The sequence below is a fragment of the Protopterus annectens genome, chromosome 15.part0 (genome assembly GCF_019279795.1).
Source record: "Protopterus annectens isolate FY-2018-M chromosome 15.part0, PAN1.0, whole genome shotgun sequence".
Classification (NCBI taxonomy): Eukaryota; Metazoa; Chordata; order Ceratodontiformes; family Protopteridae; genus Protopterus; species Protopterus annectens.
In genome coordinates this window covers 543,529,758-543,545,714 of record NC_056749.1, presented here as the reverse complement: position 1 = coordinate 543,545,714, position 15,957 = coordinate 543,529,758, and the positions used below count along the sequence as shown (strand labels likewise).

At 39.6% G+C, this 15,957-nt stretch overlaps 1 protein-coding gene across 3 annotated transcripts in view; it reads right to left on the bottom strand.

The window, feature by feature from the left end:
• The window catches only part of LOC122789915, a 931,531-nt gene extending 917,425 nt beyond the window's left edge, over positions 1 to 14,106 (bottom strand). For 2 of the 3 annotated variants that reach the window (XM_044057370.1, XM_044057372.1), the window contains exon 1: positions 13,930 to 14,105. The gene's annotated coding sequence lies outside the window, so the exon portion shown is untranslated. Of the gene's footprint in view, positions 1 to 13,755 lie in introns of all 3 variants that reach the window. The other variant, XM_044057371.1, reaches the window with a different exon arrangement.
• Positions 14,107 to 15,957: the final 1,851 nt, after the last annotated feature.

Genomic DNA, 15,957 nt, shown 5'->3' with positions numbered 1-15,957 from the left:
AAACCAGAGAAAAGTTCTTTGATATCTGCATGGGTATAAAAATACCTATGCATGCACTTCCAAGCAAAGATCCTAAACCTTCTACACTGTTGCATACTTGGGAGACAAAAGTATATCCTTCCATTGTTCTCTTTTAAATTGCTTTACCATTCTGTCTTCCAAATATTTTTGATTCTTATAGTTGGCATGCAATATTTTTTATGCCAGCTAATTATCCCTTTTTAACAGCAGCTTCTGTTTTAGATTCGACTAACAACCCCCACCAGAGCAGGTCTTTCACTTAAGATTCTCTATACTCTTATCAAGCCTGGTAGGGAAGGCAGTCTCAAGCCTGAAGTCCAAATGTCTTCTTGGTCCATCTCACTCCATTACTTTTCCCTTTCTAGTTATTTGTTCCCAATGCGTTGGTTCCTTTGCCAGTTTTCTCCAGTAAATTCCAGCCCTCTCCTGCCTATTTTCTGTTCCCCTACTTGCAGTTTGCCTTATTAACAAAATCTCCTTTTTCCATTCTCGTATTAGCTTAGTTCTTAGAATACTGTCAGCTACTCCATGAAAGTAATATTCTATAGTATTATTATTCTCCTTTAGGATCTGCATCCAAAATATCACTCTCTACTTCCTGAACTTCTTTCCTGCTTCATCATCATCCCTTTCCATTTTGAATTATAATCTTCTGCTTGTGTTATGTGTATAAACGTTAACTGTGTAGCTGTAAAATATCTCTTCAAATCAGACAATCCTAATGAAAGGATCAACTCTTCCACCTTAACTCTTGGCTCTTCCTCTCCCAGAAAAATTCCTTCACATCTACTAAATTATTATCTACAACTTTTTCTCTGATTAATAAAAATATGTCTGACCCATATGTAAAATTAAAGGGACTAAATATGTTCACTGCTTGTATCTCACTATCCATAAACAGCTAGTTTCTCAGTTTTTTTGTACTAATTTTGTCTAGTCTCTTCCCACATATGGTCAGGTGCAAAAACAGAAGATTTTTAAATCTATACTCCTAAATAAGCCATTTTTTTCATGTCCCCATAAATATGGGTATTGCTGAACCAAATAGAGTATGGGTACATATTTTACGGCTATAGCCTTCATTTTATCTTCATTAATTTTATATTCCGAAAAGACATGAAAGTGTCTTAAAATGTTCCACATTTTCAGGTACAAAAAAATATCATCTGCAAATAAAGCCAACTTTTCTTGATTATCATACCAGTTATACCCTTGCAACGTATGACTCTCTTATTTTCTTTGTCAACAGCTCTACATAAAAAGCAAATATGGGGAAAGAACACCCCTGCCTAGTCCCATTGTTCAAACACAACTTATCAGAGAGGAACCCTCCCACTTTAATTCTTGCCTCTGATCCTTCATATATCCTCATAGGTCCTTAAAGAGAATAACCATACAAATGATTACATTCATAAAGTAGCAGAAAGCATTACAAAAACTAAGCCAACACAGAAATGGAGAAAATAAATTTTAACAATAGAAATGACTGCAAGTATGGGTATAGAAAGAGGAGGTTAGAATTTACTGGGGGAAAAAAATCAGCAAAGGTTTTGGGAGCAAATAACTAAAGAGAGGTAAATGTAACAGACTGGGATGAGGCTAAGCAGAAGTCTAGACTGCAAATTATAGACTACCTTCCCTTTTAAAGACTGATAACAGAGTGCAGACAAAGAGAAAGGAATAGGGAATTGATAAATGAAAGACCAGCTCTGGCAGAGTTTTTACTTCGGTCTAGACCAGAAGTTGCTGTTAAAAAGGAGATAATTGGTAGGATATGTTAAACACTGCATGGCAACTATAAGAATCAACCAGAGAAGGTTATAGCCTGATTTCCACTCTGTATATAATGCATTTATGTATAGTGTTTTGTCAGTCACTCCGTAAACAATGTCATTTATCTATTGTCTTTATACCCGCAAGCCATCTCCAATACTCACTTTGTGCATAACACATGCATATATTGTATTCTACCATTCACTCTGTATATAAATAATGTTTATGAAGCTGGAAATTTATGGTGTAATGATGAATGTTGTTAGTGCATATGCTCCCCAAGTTGGGTGTGCGATGGATGAGAAAGAAAAATTTTTGAAGTGAATTGGATGAAGTGGTGATGACTATACCCAAGGGTGAGAGAGTGGTGATTGGAGCAGATTTCAATGGGCATGTTGGTGAAGGGAACAGAAGGGATGAAGAAGTGATGGGTAGGCATGGTGTTAAACACAGGAATGCAGAAGGTCAGATGGTAGTGGATTTTGCGAAAAGGATGGACATGGCTGTGGTGAATATGTATTTTAACAAGAGGGAGGAGCATAGGGTGACATACAAGAGTGGAGAAAGATGCACACAGGTGGATTATATCTTATGTTTTGAAGGAGATTGGAGACTGTAAAGTGGTGACTGGGGAAAGTGTAGTTAGGCAGCATAGGATGGTGGTTTGCAGGATGACGTTGGTGATCAAGAGGAGGAGGAGGAGTGTGAGGGCAGCACCAAAGATCAAATGGTGGAAATTGAAAAAGGGTAATTGTGAGGTGGAGTTCAGGGAGGAGTTAAGACAGGCACTGGGTGGCAGTGAAGAGTTACCAAACAGCTGGGTAACTACAGCAGAGCTATTAAGGGTGACGGCTAGGAAGGTGCTTGGTATGACATCTGGACAGAGAAAGGACGACAAGGAGACATGGTGGCAGAATGAGGAAGTACAGGAGAGTATACAGAGAAAGAGGTTAGCAAAGAAGAAGTGGGATTGACAGAGAGATGAAGAAAGTAGACAGGAGTATAAGGAGATGAGGTGCATAGCAAAGAGAGAGGTGGCGAAGGCTAAGGATAAGGCATATGAAGAGATGTATGAAAGGTTGAACACTAAGGAGGGAGAAAATGACCTGTACCGATTGGCTAGACAAAGGGACCAAGCTAGGAAAGATGTGCATCAGGTAAAGGTGATAAAAGATAATGAGGGAAACATACTCACAAGCGAGGAGTTTGTGTTGAGGAGATGGAAACAGTACCTTTAGGGATTGATGAATGAAGAGAATGAGAGGGAGAGAAGGATGGATGATGTGGGGAAAGTGAATCATGAAGTACAATGGATTAGCAAGGAGGAAGTAAGGATAGCTATGAAGAGGATGAAGAATGGAAAGGCTGTTGGCCCAGATGACATACCTGTGGAAGCATGGAGGTGTTTAGGTGAAATGGCAGTGGAGTTTTTAACCAGATTGTTTAATGAAATCTTGGAAAGTGAGAGGATGCCTGAGGAATGGAGAAAACGTGTTCTGGTACCGATTTTTAAGAATAAGGGTGATGTGCAGAGCTGTAGTAACTACAGAGGGATTAAACTGATCAGTCACAGCATAAAGTTATGGAAAAGAGTAGTGGAAGCTAGGTTAAGAAGGGACGTGATGATTAGTGATCAGCAGTATGGTTTCATGCCGGGAAAGAGCACTACAGATGTGATGTCTGCTCTGAGTGTGTTGATGGAGAAGTACAGAGAAGGTCAGAAGGAGTTGCATTGTGTTTTTGTAGACTTAGAGAAAGCATATGATAGGGTGCCTAGAGAGGAGTTGTGGTATTGTATGAGGAAGTCAGGAGTGTCAGGTAAGTATGTAAGAGTGGTACAGGATATGTACGAGGGTAGTGTGACAGCAGTGAGGTCTGTGGTGGGAGTGACTGATGCGGTTAAGGTGGAGGTGGGGTTACATCAAGGATCAGCTCTGAGCCCTTTCTTATTTGCAATGGTGATGGACAGGTTGACAGACAAGATCAGACATGAGCCCCCGTGGACTATGATGTTCGCAGATGACATTGTGATCTGTAGTGAGAGTAAGAAACAGGTGGATGATACCCTGGAGAGATGGATATATGCTCTAGAGAGAAGAGGAATGAAGGTCAGCAGGACTAAGACAGAATATGTGTGTGTGTGAATGAAAGGGAGGATAGAGGAATGGTGAGGATGCAAGGAGTAGAGGTGGCGAAGGTGGACAAGTTTAAATACTTGGGATCAATAGTTCAGAGTAACAGTGAATGTGGAAGAGAGGTGAAGAAGAGAGTACAGGCAGGATGGAGTGGGTGGAGAAAAGTGTCAGGAGTGATTTGTGACAGACGAGTACAAGAACGAGTGAAAGGGAAGGTCTACAAGAGCGTAGCAAGACCAGCTATGTTATATGGGTTGGAGACAGTGGCATTGACAAAAAGGCAGGATTTTGAGCTGGATGAGGCAGAGTTAAAGATGTTAAGATTTGCACTGGGTGAGACGAGAGTGGACAGGATTAGGAATAAGTATATTAGGGGGTCAGCCCAGGTTGGAAGGTTTGGAGACAAAGCCAGAGAGGCAGGATTATGTTGGTTTGGACATGTGCTGAGGAGGGATGCTGAGTACATTGGGAAAAAGACGCCATGGATGAAGCTACCAGGTAAAAGGAAAAGAGGGAGGTCTAAGATAAGGTTTATGGATGTGGTGAGAGAAGACATGCAGGTGGTTGGTGTGACACACCATAGCAAGATGCAGAGGACAGGAAGACATGGAAACAGATGATCCGCTGTGGCGACCCCTAATGGGAACAGCCAAAAGATGAGGATGATCACTCTGTATATAATGTCATGTACTAACTGCTTTTCCCCTGGCTGAGACTAAAATAGATCCAGTGGGATTAGTGGTCTGCCCCAGTTAAATTCAAAATAAAATGAATACAATTCTGGGAAGAGAGAATGGAATGGCAATACACAAAAACAATAGGAAGACATCTGTATGGCTCCCAATATGCAACAAAGTTCAGAATGTGTTGGATTTTTACACAGGTGTTTTTACAGCTCAAGCAGATTTCAGAGATTTATTTTCTTCAGGTAGACAGCAAATGCTGGAAATGTGACAGTTAAGACCGAGGTAACAAGGAATATGTCTTCGGCAATATAAGGTTGACATTTTTTTTAAATTCCCTACAGAGTACTTTGGCCAAAAAGATGTGAAAGCAAATGGTTGTAATTAAGGAAATTAGTCTTTTGTACATCAATACAAGATCTGAATTGCCCTGACATAGCAAGACCTTACTAAAATATAACTGAAGTACTGAATATTGTAAAGAAAGTAAAAACTAAATGCGAGAGCTTTAGAAACTGAAAGGAGCAAATTACATAGAAATTAATGGAATTTGTGGGAACAGTACAGGCAGAATAATGTTTTAAGAACAGAAGTGAAATTTAAGGGAAGGCAGGAATTTAGCAATTTATGAAACGCTGGAGCAAATGAAAATAGTTTAAAAGAAAATGTTTGTATACTGCATGAAAATAAATCAATTACATTTCCTTTTTTGTTACTTTATACATATCTATCACCTTTTAATAATGTCATGTTTAATAGAGATATATTTTTAAAAAAGAAAGAAAGAAAAAAAACTTCTGTAAGACCCAGCCCCATGGCATACAGGGGTAAAGCCCTGACTACAAGCAGTGCTGTTTTACCAGCAGGAATTCTGTGATGGGGAAGGTGGAAATTGGCAGCCAATGCCAGCCTGCTGCACTGGTGACACAGCACTACAAGTGTACGGCCCACAACAACTAGTTACTGAACCCATGCTACAGAAATTAGCTATTTAGAAAGGGACTGATGTGGTAGCACGCACACAATCTGACAGCAGCAACTGTGGAATGCAAGCCTGTGAGGAGGGGATACAATCCTGACAAGTGGATGTCAGCTACTGGTTTGTTCTGCTCTTGCCCTAAACAAATGGACCACAGAGCTTATTTCTAATGAAAAAGTGCATCAGATGAGCAACTGGGGAAAGGGCTAGGTGGTTAGTGGGAACCAGGATATTAAAAAAAGAACAACCATAAACAATTTCCCTTAAGGGAACCAAGGTAATCCAATGGGGGTGGACACAAAGGCATACACAATCACCACGAAATCCTCAGATGGAATAAGTACATTTTATTAGAAAAATATTCCTGAGGTAGAAGCAAAAGAACTTAAACGTCAACCTACTATCAAGAATAACATGCAAAATGCATGATTCTGAACCAAATTCCAGTCTGTCACCACTATAAACAATGCTAATACACAAGACTGAAACATGAATGGTGTGAATGGCCACACCTTGACAGTTGTTGTTCTTCTTTCGGCTTTTCCCGGTTAGGGGTCGCCAGAGCAGAACTCCGGTCCGCTAATGATTGGCAGTAGATTTTTATGGTGTCGAGGTGCCAGCCCGACACCCAACCTTCAACAGAGGAATGCCCATTCACGCAGGTCTTTCGAACGCCACTCGACCATGGGGAGGACATGCAGACTCCACACAGAAGGCGCTCCAGCCGAGAATCGAACGGGAGAACCTACTGAGTTTTAACAGATTATAGGCCATTCAGTTTTGGATACACAAGCCACCCCAATACTAATTTATTTTTAAAATATAACACGACCAACCGCATATCCACCATAATAGTGTTAACTGTAATACATGCCTGAAATAACAAAAAAGTTAACCAAATCCAGTGTATTGTACTGTACAACGATTATGAACAGCACCATACGGCCTCACGTGCAGAAAGAAACTCTTGCTGTGAAATGATAATGCTATTCACTGCAGCACTGTGCCAGTAATTATTAATTCTCCTTCAATGAACTCTCAATGGTAACAGAAAGCATAGAATTACCTAAATAAACACCAGCTGAAAAAGGTAGGTGTCCCAGAAGCAGAGAGATCAGAAACACCAAATATCGGAATGGAACATACAGAAATAATCAGCAGCAGTCTTCAGTCCCAGTGGAAGAGGCAAGTTCAATAGCAAACCAGCAATCAATCCACAAGGCACAATACAGGAAGCAAACCTAGGTACAGTAAAGTAAATCATAAGGACCAGTAAAAACTCTAATTCAAGCAATTTAACAAAACAATGGCAACGCAACACATCTGCAGTTATCCATACAGGAACAGACTTTGCAACAACTGCATCACCAGCAAGTTAGTCAACCTATAAAATATGGTACAATTTCAAACTCCTGAGTGCTCAAAGAATCTAGACAAAACAAATAAGAACATCTACAAAGTTTATCCTTGGCAGCTATCCACTGGCATCTTGGACATCCAAGCCTTACTTCAGTCATTGACAAGAAACTACTCTATTATCAAACAGACAAACAGGAAACAAACAAGGCCAAGGTCACTTCTGGAAGACTGCAGTAGTACTGCAAATTATCCAAAATTATTATTCTGGTCTAATGCATCAAAAGGCAGACGGGAGACGGAGCAGGGCTAGATTATCACAACCAGATGATTAATACGGATCAATAACTTCAGCTGCACTAGAACTGATCAGAGACATTGTTTCAGTTATGGTAAGAACTCACTTGTGTATTTACCCTCTCCAAAGCCTTACTAAGAAATGGAATGTTTGTGACAGGATAATTATTGTCTACATTATCATAATCTAGTTCCATCTTCTTCATAATGTGGAGTGACAAAACAGTCCGGTAAAAGATAGAACCCAGCACCCCCAAACCAGGAAATGATCCATGCTCCATCAGACTGGGTATGTCCAAAAGGTAGTCAGCAGCATGCTGGAAATTAACAGAAACAAAATTCTAACTTCAGGAATGCAAACACTCCCCTAGAGCATCACATCCTCTGTGCAATATCCACACCCAATCTGGCAATAAATACATATGCTTACTTTCATTAAGTGGCAACTTAGGCAAATCTACAAATACTCCCCCAGCACCTGGAAACAACAGCCATTTGGATAGTCCTGAAATGGTCAGCCACTACAGAGATCTCCAACAAGTACAACTTATTACTTCCAGAAGAATTACACCTGACAGACTAAATAAAATGGTCATTCAGTGAATAAAATGGTCATTCAGTAAAAGCCTATCATTCAACAGATGGCTACGTCACAAACACTGAAACTGCTATCAGAATACCTCCTCAAGCGATAAGTAAACATAAGACACCTACTTATCACAAGACCTATACTAGCAAGTACACATTTTAATTACAGAAAAAAAGCAAAATAAAACAAATAAAAATCAAATCAAAAATAATCTAATCTACAATGAAAGTGACAAAATAGTGACAGCAACCGTTTTTAAATCTGAAAGAAATCCCTCCCACAAGAAAAACGGACCCTCCCAATTAAAATTTATACCTGAAAAACGTGAAAAATTTTAATATAATTCCAACCTTGAAAGGAAAGCTGTATAACTGATTGCATCTTTTGGCTTTTCCCGGTTAGGGGTCGCCACAGCGGAACTCCGGTCTGCTAATGATTGGCAGTTGATTTTTACATACCGACTTGCCAGGCCTGCCGCACAACCTTCAACGAAGGTACACCCATTCACGCATATCTCCACGCAGAAGACGCTCTAACTGAGAATCGAACCGGACAGCATCTTACTGTGAGGCGACAACACTACTGCAGCACCAAAAAAGGAAAAAAAATTTAAATACACCAGAAATGGAAATTTAAAAGAAAATATATAAAAAGATAGGAATACATTATGTAAAAAACAAACTTGTATTAAAAATTCTTACTTATCCCATCCCTCCAGTCAATGTAGCACACACCACAGCAGAACACAATACAAAAAACACAACAACAGTATTACAAAGCATAAACATTAATCTTGTGAACATATCCCCATAAAGTCTTTCTGCAGCTATCTACATATATACATACACATCTAACACTTCCACAGACAACTACCCACACCCAAACAAAACACTGCCGAGACCCCTAACGCATGCAAATGCCTCCTGCCCAAGATCCTGCCAATCAAACTAGTTCCTCAACCCCCAAGATACTTGTGCCAGCCATAAAAAGAACCCAAACATTGCTCTTTCTACAACTAATCTAGTCACTTTTTTACTTTGCAATAATTCTCTGCTCAGTGAAACTGTTACCCAACAACCCACATAACATACAGAAAGCAATACAGATAGTAAAATTGTGGACAAATGCTTATTAACCATAATTTTTCTGTTCCTAGAGCAGAGTCCTGTTTTTTTTGTTTTTTTGTGGGGACGGTTTGACATCTTTAATCACCTGCCTTACCAATTAATGGTATAACTTGTGAAATGTTTTGTTGTGAAGAATAAAATGACACCAAGACTGCTTGTCTGGAGCTGCTTCAGTGGCACAGACAGATAAATTCCCAAGTCCCAGATGATACGAGTTTGATTAAGGCCACTGGCAACTTGATGGAGCAGCAGGGAGGGAGAAGCGTTACTATCCCTGGGAGCAGGTTCTGTGGACATTGCTGACAGCAATCCCTGGTGAGGGCTGGGGACATCGTTACCAGGAGGCAAGTCCATAGAATGACATAGGGTGGGAGTATGGCCAAGCTGCCACAGAAGCCAGGTGAAATGTCACAATCCTTCACTACATGTTCGACTCAGATTTAACCACAAGAACCACCAGGGCAAGAGGAAAAAAAGCTAAGTCATAAGGTAACCACACAGCTAAGTTTGACAGCAACCCTCCCCATGTCCTTTGGATCATAAATGGCCCCAGCACAAATTAGGGCATTGGATCAGGGAGGAATTGGAGGGTCAAGTACACCTAGCAAAGGACATGGTGCACTGTAATGGCTGACAATGACAATAATGGAAGAAAAAAATAGACTCAGAAATACTGTTTGTATGTGATGTGGTGTAAATCTTAATACTGGTCAATTATGATACGTATTTACATTCATATTTCTACAACTAAGTAACCTACATTTCATTGAGAGACAGATTGTAAAATTTCATGAGACAAATCTACACAACTACTGCCCATGTACTTAAGATATTTTCAGTTGTTTGCTTAACATTATGAAAACATGAAAAATTTCCATAATATCAAAGATGTTAAATATAAACTGAATTATAAATGACATTTTTGTCAGCTGTCACCTTAAATGATGCCCATGAAAACTGTCATGGAGTGTAGCAAGGTGATCTGTACACCTTGGAAAAATGGTGCTTTTACACTGCTAGTTTTCCATACAACTATCATTTTTTTTCAAATTTCTTTAAAAAAAAAAAAAAAAAAAAAAGTCAAAGCACCTAGAAAGTAATTACTTGCATCATGTAAAAATGTATGTATGGTTGCACAAACATGATGGTGACAGTGTGCGTCAAGATGGCATGATTTCCAGTACATGCAAAACGACGTCTGCAAAAATCTACAGAAAAAAATATAAGTTACAGATTAGTACTAGGCTAACTGCCTTTGTCAGACATTTTAAGCCTAGCCAGTGTGAGAATCAAATCCTGTACCTTGTGTCTGTAAGGTAAACACCTTAACCATTGGATTTCCTAAACTATATTACTACAATAATTGTCGCCTCACAGTAAGACGTTGTCCTGTTCGATTCTCAGCTAAAGCGTCTTCTGTGTGGAGACATGTGTGAATGGGCGTACCTTCGTTGAAGGTGGTGTGTCAGGGCTGGCAACTTGGTACGTAAAAATCTACTGCCAATCATTAGCGGACCGGAGTTCCTCTGTGACGACCCCTAACCGGGAAAAGCCGAAAGATACAACAACATATTACTACACTAATGTTAAGACTTGACTGCAATGACAAATCATTGTTGAGAATAGTTTTTAAGAACACTGCTCTTTACACTTTTTAACAGCATGATCTGTTAAGTAGATATTTAGACTTTTTTAAAACTTTCATTTAAAAAAAAAAAAAAACTGTATGTGTAACTACACAACTACTGCATGTCACTCACTTAGGAAAAATAGAGCAGTCAAACAGAAATATCACCCAAAGTATCCACTGTTAATGAAAGGGTCCAGCTGGCAGGGTGACCAACTGAAACAAACACATCCCATCAACATTTCTTTTAATATGTTGCCTACATACAATGGATCACTTCTACCTTTCTATATCAGGCTATACTTACGGATAGTGGAACAGAATAACGTTTAGGATGGAGAAGTGGTGGAAGAAACATTACACATAGCTTAAATAAAAATACTTCAAGGGGAACAGATGATATAAAACGTACTTGAAGGGAAACGGACAAAAACACTACAAATGATAAAAAAATGGATATTACAAAGTTGTATACAACAGCAAGTACTCGGAGGGAAACAGACAAAACAACTATGAGCGATTCTTCTTCTTCTTTTGGCTTTTCCCGGTTAGGGGTCGCCACAGCAGATCACCTGTTCGCCGAGTGATAAAGAATGGATATTAAATAGCTGTACACAAATTCCAGGTTAGATGTTGCCAAGCCTCATTCACTCTTCTGCCAAGTGATCTGCAGACAAAAAATCAACCATAACATCAAATAAAGAAACTAAAACTATAATTGCAAATACAGTGAAACTGGATTCAGCAAAACCGGCTTTGATAATTATCCTCAACCACAACATTTAATATGTGGTAGCTTTCTTTCAAAAAGAGACTGGAGTCATATCCCTTACATAGATATTTGTAAGCAACATATACCATACAAAGATAAATCACACTCTTGAAAAAGGCTGACTTTTGCAGTAAGACTAGGCTCTTATGTACTAAGCAACAGGAAGACACACTGGAATTTCTAGTCCATAACATTCCCTTCTTTCTGACTACAGCAAAATTAGATTTGTACCTTTATGCTCTAGTTTGGACACAAACATACAGATTACTTTATGATTGCAAATGATACTACTACTACTACACATGAAATTTAAGACAGGATAACAGCTGTTTAAACACAAGCATACAAAATGTGTCTCAGCTAATGTTTCTATTACTAGGCTATTTAAAATGCAGTAGAGGCTTCCACTATGGCACCAGGGAATAATTATTACATAACTTAATTATCTCATACCTACTTCATCCAATTCAGTGAATATTCTACTGTGATGCAACATAAAATAGTCAGAAATAAAATCAGTGCAAGGCACTGGAGCCAATTACGCATCATAAAATACAGCAAAAGCAACTGCTTCTATCCCTATCTACTACCACTGTGCTCCATTAAGACAGACTACTCTGTCCGCACCCTAAGATGCAATAACATGGATGCATCTGTAAGCACTTAACTGTTACCCACCTTCACCCAGCTGTAATCTTACCTGGTTGTTCCACCTGTCTCCACATGAGCAATATAAATTTTCTGCTTGGTAGATGGGGAAGGAAGCACTCTAGACAAATCCATCTACCAGATGTAGATATGGCACTGGTTACATGGACTGGCACTGGTTACGTGGACTGACTTGATGCAACTTGGCTATGTATTTCATCTTTGTAAATGGCTCCCATGTATCCAAAATAAGTATGTCAATTCTGTCAGTGTTGGGAGGGTGTCCCCCCCCCCAATAATATGCTCATCTTCTGGGGCTGCACCACCTGTGAGGAAACACAGCCAATCTAGTTTAACTCCTAATCTCCCAACCTCTGAATATTTAAAAAATTAAAGACTATTGCTGTAACAATCATGGCAAAGGGTCTAAGAGAGGAATGCATTCTTACTTTATGGAATATAAAGTATTTAGATTAAGTATGGTAGACTTAAGAAATGTGTGTATATAACCTTACTTCATTTATTTAATATGTATGCATACATGCATATATTTAAACCAATCTCTGAGAAAAATCAGAAAAAAATAGTAAACCTACGATAAACAAGACAAAATCAAACCAACAAAAATTACTGCACCTAATGAATACCAAATCGTGATCCAAAAAAATGGGAGATTGTATACGCATCAAACCAATATATTTAAAATAGCAGAGACAGAGATAGCTGTATCACACTGCCACCCCGCTTTATTCTTCAAAGGGTGGAAGGTTAGGGTTGCCACCTGTTCAAATGCCCAAAGTGGGACATTTTTGGTACAAACTTCAGATTTTGCAGACCGAAACATACCCACAACCAGTACAAAGGACAGAACCTCACTTTTTTTGCCTGCTTATTCTTATAGCATTTTAGTTGCTTATTCTGTTACTTATCACATATAGGTGTTTCAGATACAGAATAACTGTTTTATGTAACTATTACACAAAATATGGGAAATAATTTTGCCCTAAAATCTCAGGACATTTGCCATTTTTACAATTTTTTGGCAAGACACAACTACCCAAAGAGGGACTGTCCCTCGCAAAGTGAGACAGGTGGTAACCCTATGGAAGGTGGGCGGGGCAATTTCAGACAAGGGCATCTATTGGCCTTAAAATAATGAACCCAAGACAAGAGTCTGGAAATAGGCTAATAGGGGCTTACATTAGTTGTGCAGCCAACAACCACGCTAACGACCATACATGTCTATTAGCCAGACACAACCGCACTTGCAGCGCACAAGCTCACAGCGAATCAACAGGGACTACTTATTACACGTTCATTAACTAGGTTTCCCCACTTTACTAATTTAGGATCCCGGTCCGGCAGAACTCTCACAAAAGTCAATGGTAAGTGGGCCGTTACTCATTACCCAAAGCAGGTGTGTATAGTAAAGGGTGCAGTTGAACAGCGATGCTTTAATAAACTCTTGTCACTGTCGCAACAACTTACAAATTTCTTAAGTAACCGGATTAAGACAAGAAATCATATACTTAACTGTCAATCTTCCATCTCCAAAATAAGGAACGTGTTTTCTTATGATGTGGAACACTTAGCAACAGCTTACTAACAACTTCACCACTGAAGCTCACATGATGGCTAAAATGTGCTATTTTTTACTTATAAAAGTTTTTTTTTTCTGATGAATACATGTACACGCCATTCTTAAAAGCAAATAAATAAAAATAAGGTTAAAAAAACACTACACCTACCCACTCGCACTAAGGCCTTCAAGTTATATGTACACAGAGACAAAAAATGCTCCTATACCCATTCGATCGCCACACCACCAATACGTTACTTAACTTCCACTAAACAAAACTTTAGCACTCTATCCGAGTACTGGCATAGTCTGTTATTATGTGATGGGTTCCGGGTTTACGTACCCTGTCTCTTTACCAGCTATCCTCTTTGGTTGTATCCCTTTTCCTAACGAAATGCGCTGCCACTTACTCAAAGACGATGTTAAAAAAATGCCGCCAACGAATACGCAATAACCTGATTTGGGCGTACAAGGTGTAGCCTGGGGCTGACCCCTACCAGGGTGTATGGGTATTCGTACAGCCTTCAAAAGGTCAAGTGTGTTATGTATAAAATACTGGAGGAGTTAAGAATTATCCTAATATGTGTCAAATAATTAAAGTGTGGAATACCTAACCGACAGCGTCAACTAAAACCCTTATAACATGGTTAAAGGTTATTTTGATGAAATAGTGTGATTTTTGTGTTATTTACCAAGGAAAGCGCTCGTAACACGTTTAAAAGTATTTCATCATACTTACATAAAGTTCATTTGAATAACTATTATGATTCCACAGTATTAAAAAAGTATTAACAATGGAAGTGTGATAAGCCTTTTACAGTGCTGAACATTGAATTTTTAGAACTCAAGACGAGGGCGCAGTGCAACAAAGGAGGGCCCCTTCATTTTCCGAAGACATCTCTGATTTTATGGCAAGCTAGTGATGATTAACGTCACTACTCACGTTTTATTCTTCACAAGAATCATGATAGTGAAAATGCTAGTAAATGATACAGGTTCTACATTTTGGGGCACAGGTTCTCATACGTTCGTAAGTATTAGGCTAGCTGCCTTGCCGGCCATTTTAAACCTAGTCAGTGTCCCTTTTCTGCTCAAAATAACCTCTCCCATTTAATTAGAGAGTGGTCTTACCCATCCCATGGTCAATAATTTTAAGGATAACTGGGATCATACCACAGATAATTTGAAAGGCTGGACATACTATGTATCCAAGACAAGATGGAAAGGCAGTGCAGCAAAGCCACTTGGCTTGGGATCCAGAGTCTTCTACTCAGGAGTAGGGCAGGATAGAAATGGTGTCAGAAATGTGGTGAGAAAGAGGCTTCAGAAGGCAGTGAGGGATGTCATCAGAATTAGTGACAGATACAGACTCATGGTAATTAGATTCCAGTGTAATGAGAGGGCAGTATAATCTCAGCCTGTGCTCCTCCACAGCAGAGTTTATTCAGAGAGCAGTTGCAGGACCTACTAGATAAAGCAGGACAGCGTGACTTGACAGGTTATGAGGGCTGCCTGGGTCTACATGGGGGGTGCAGCAGGAATAAAGGAGGAGATGCCATTCTAGACTCCAGTCTGGGAAATGGCTCGATAGTACCCAACACATGGTTCAGAAACAGTCACAAGATCACATGCAAGAGTGGCCAACATGCAACTCAGGTAGACTTCCTCCTAGTAAGGAAAGGGCACTGGGGTAAAACCGTGACTGCAAAGTCATTCCCAGTGAAACAGTTATCCCACAACATAAACCACTGTCTGCCACAATTAGCTAAAAGCAGTGGTTAGAAAATGCTATAAGATCAAAAGACCAGGCTAAAGACCTGGAACTTGACCGGAGAGAAAGTACAACAGTTCAAGGAATTACTCAGGGCTCTAGCACCCCAAGAAGAAGAGGAAATAGGTGGAGTTGAAAGAAAAAAATGGCAGTGCCTAAAAACAGCACGTGTAAGGACTACAGAATAGATATGTGGCCTAGCCATGTAGAGAAATAAGGTACATAAGGAAAGTTAGTGGTGGAATGCAGAAGTCCAGGAAGTCATCAAAAGAAGGAAGGAGTGCAGAAAAAAGTGTGAGACAGAAAAGACGGGCCAGACTAGGAAGAAATACTGGTAACTAAAAAAAAGAAGCTAAGAAAGGAGTTGCAATAGCAAACAATAGAGCAAGCAACTCAGTAGGTGGCACAAACAAACTATATCAGGTTGCAAGGTGAAGATACACAACCATCATAAAGGATGACAGCAACAACCTACTCACCAGTCCGCAGGACATAAAAGGCAGATTGAAGGAATACTTCCAGCAGCCTCTAAATGAAGAAAACCCTACAAAAGCTGTACTTCCCCAGACGCAGCTTTCGATGAGAGAAGAAGAGCAGCCC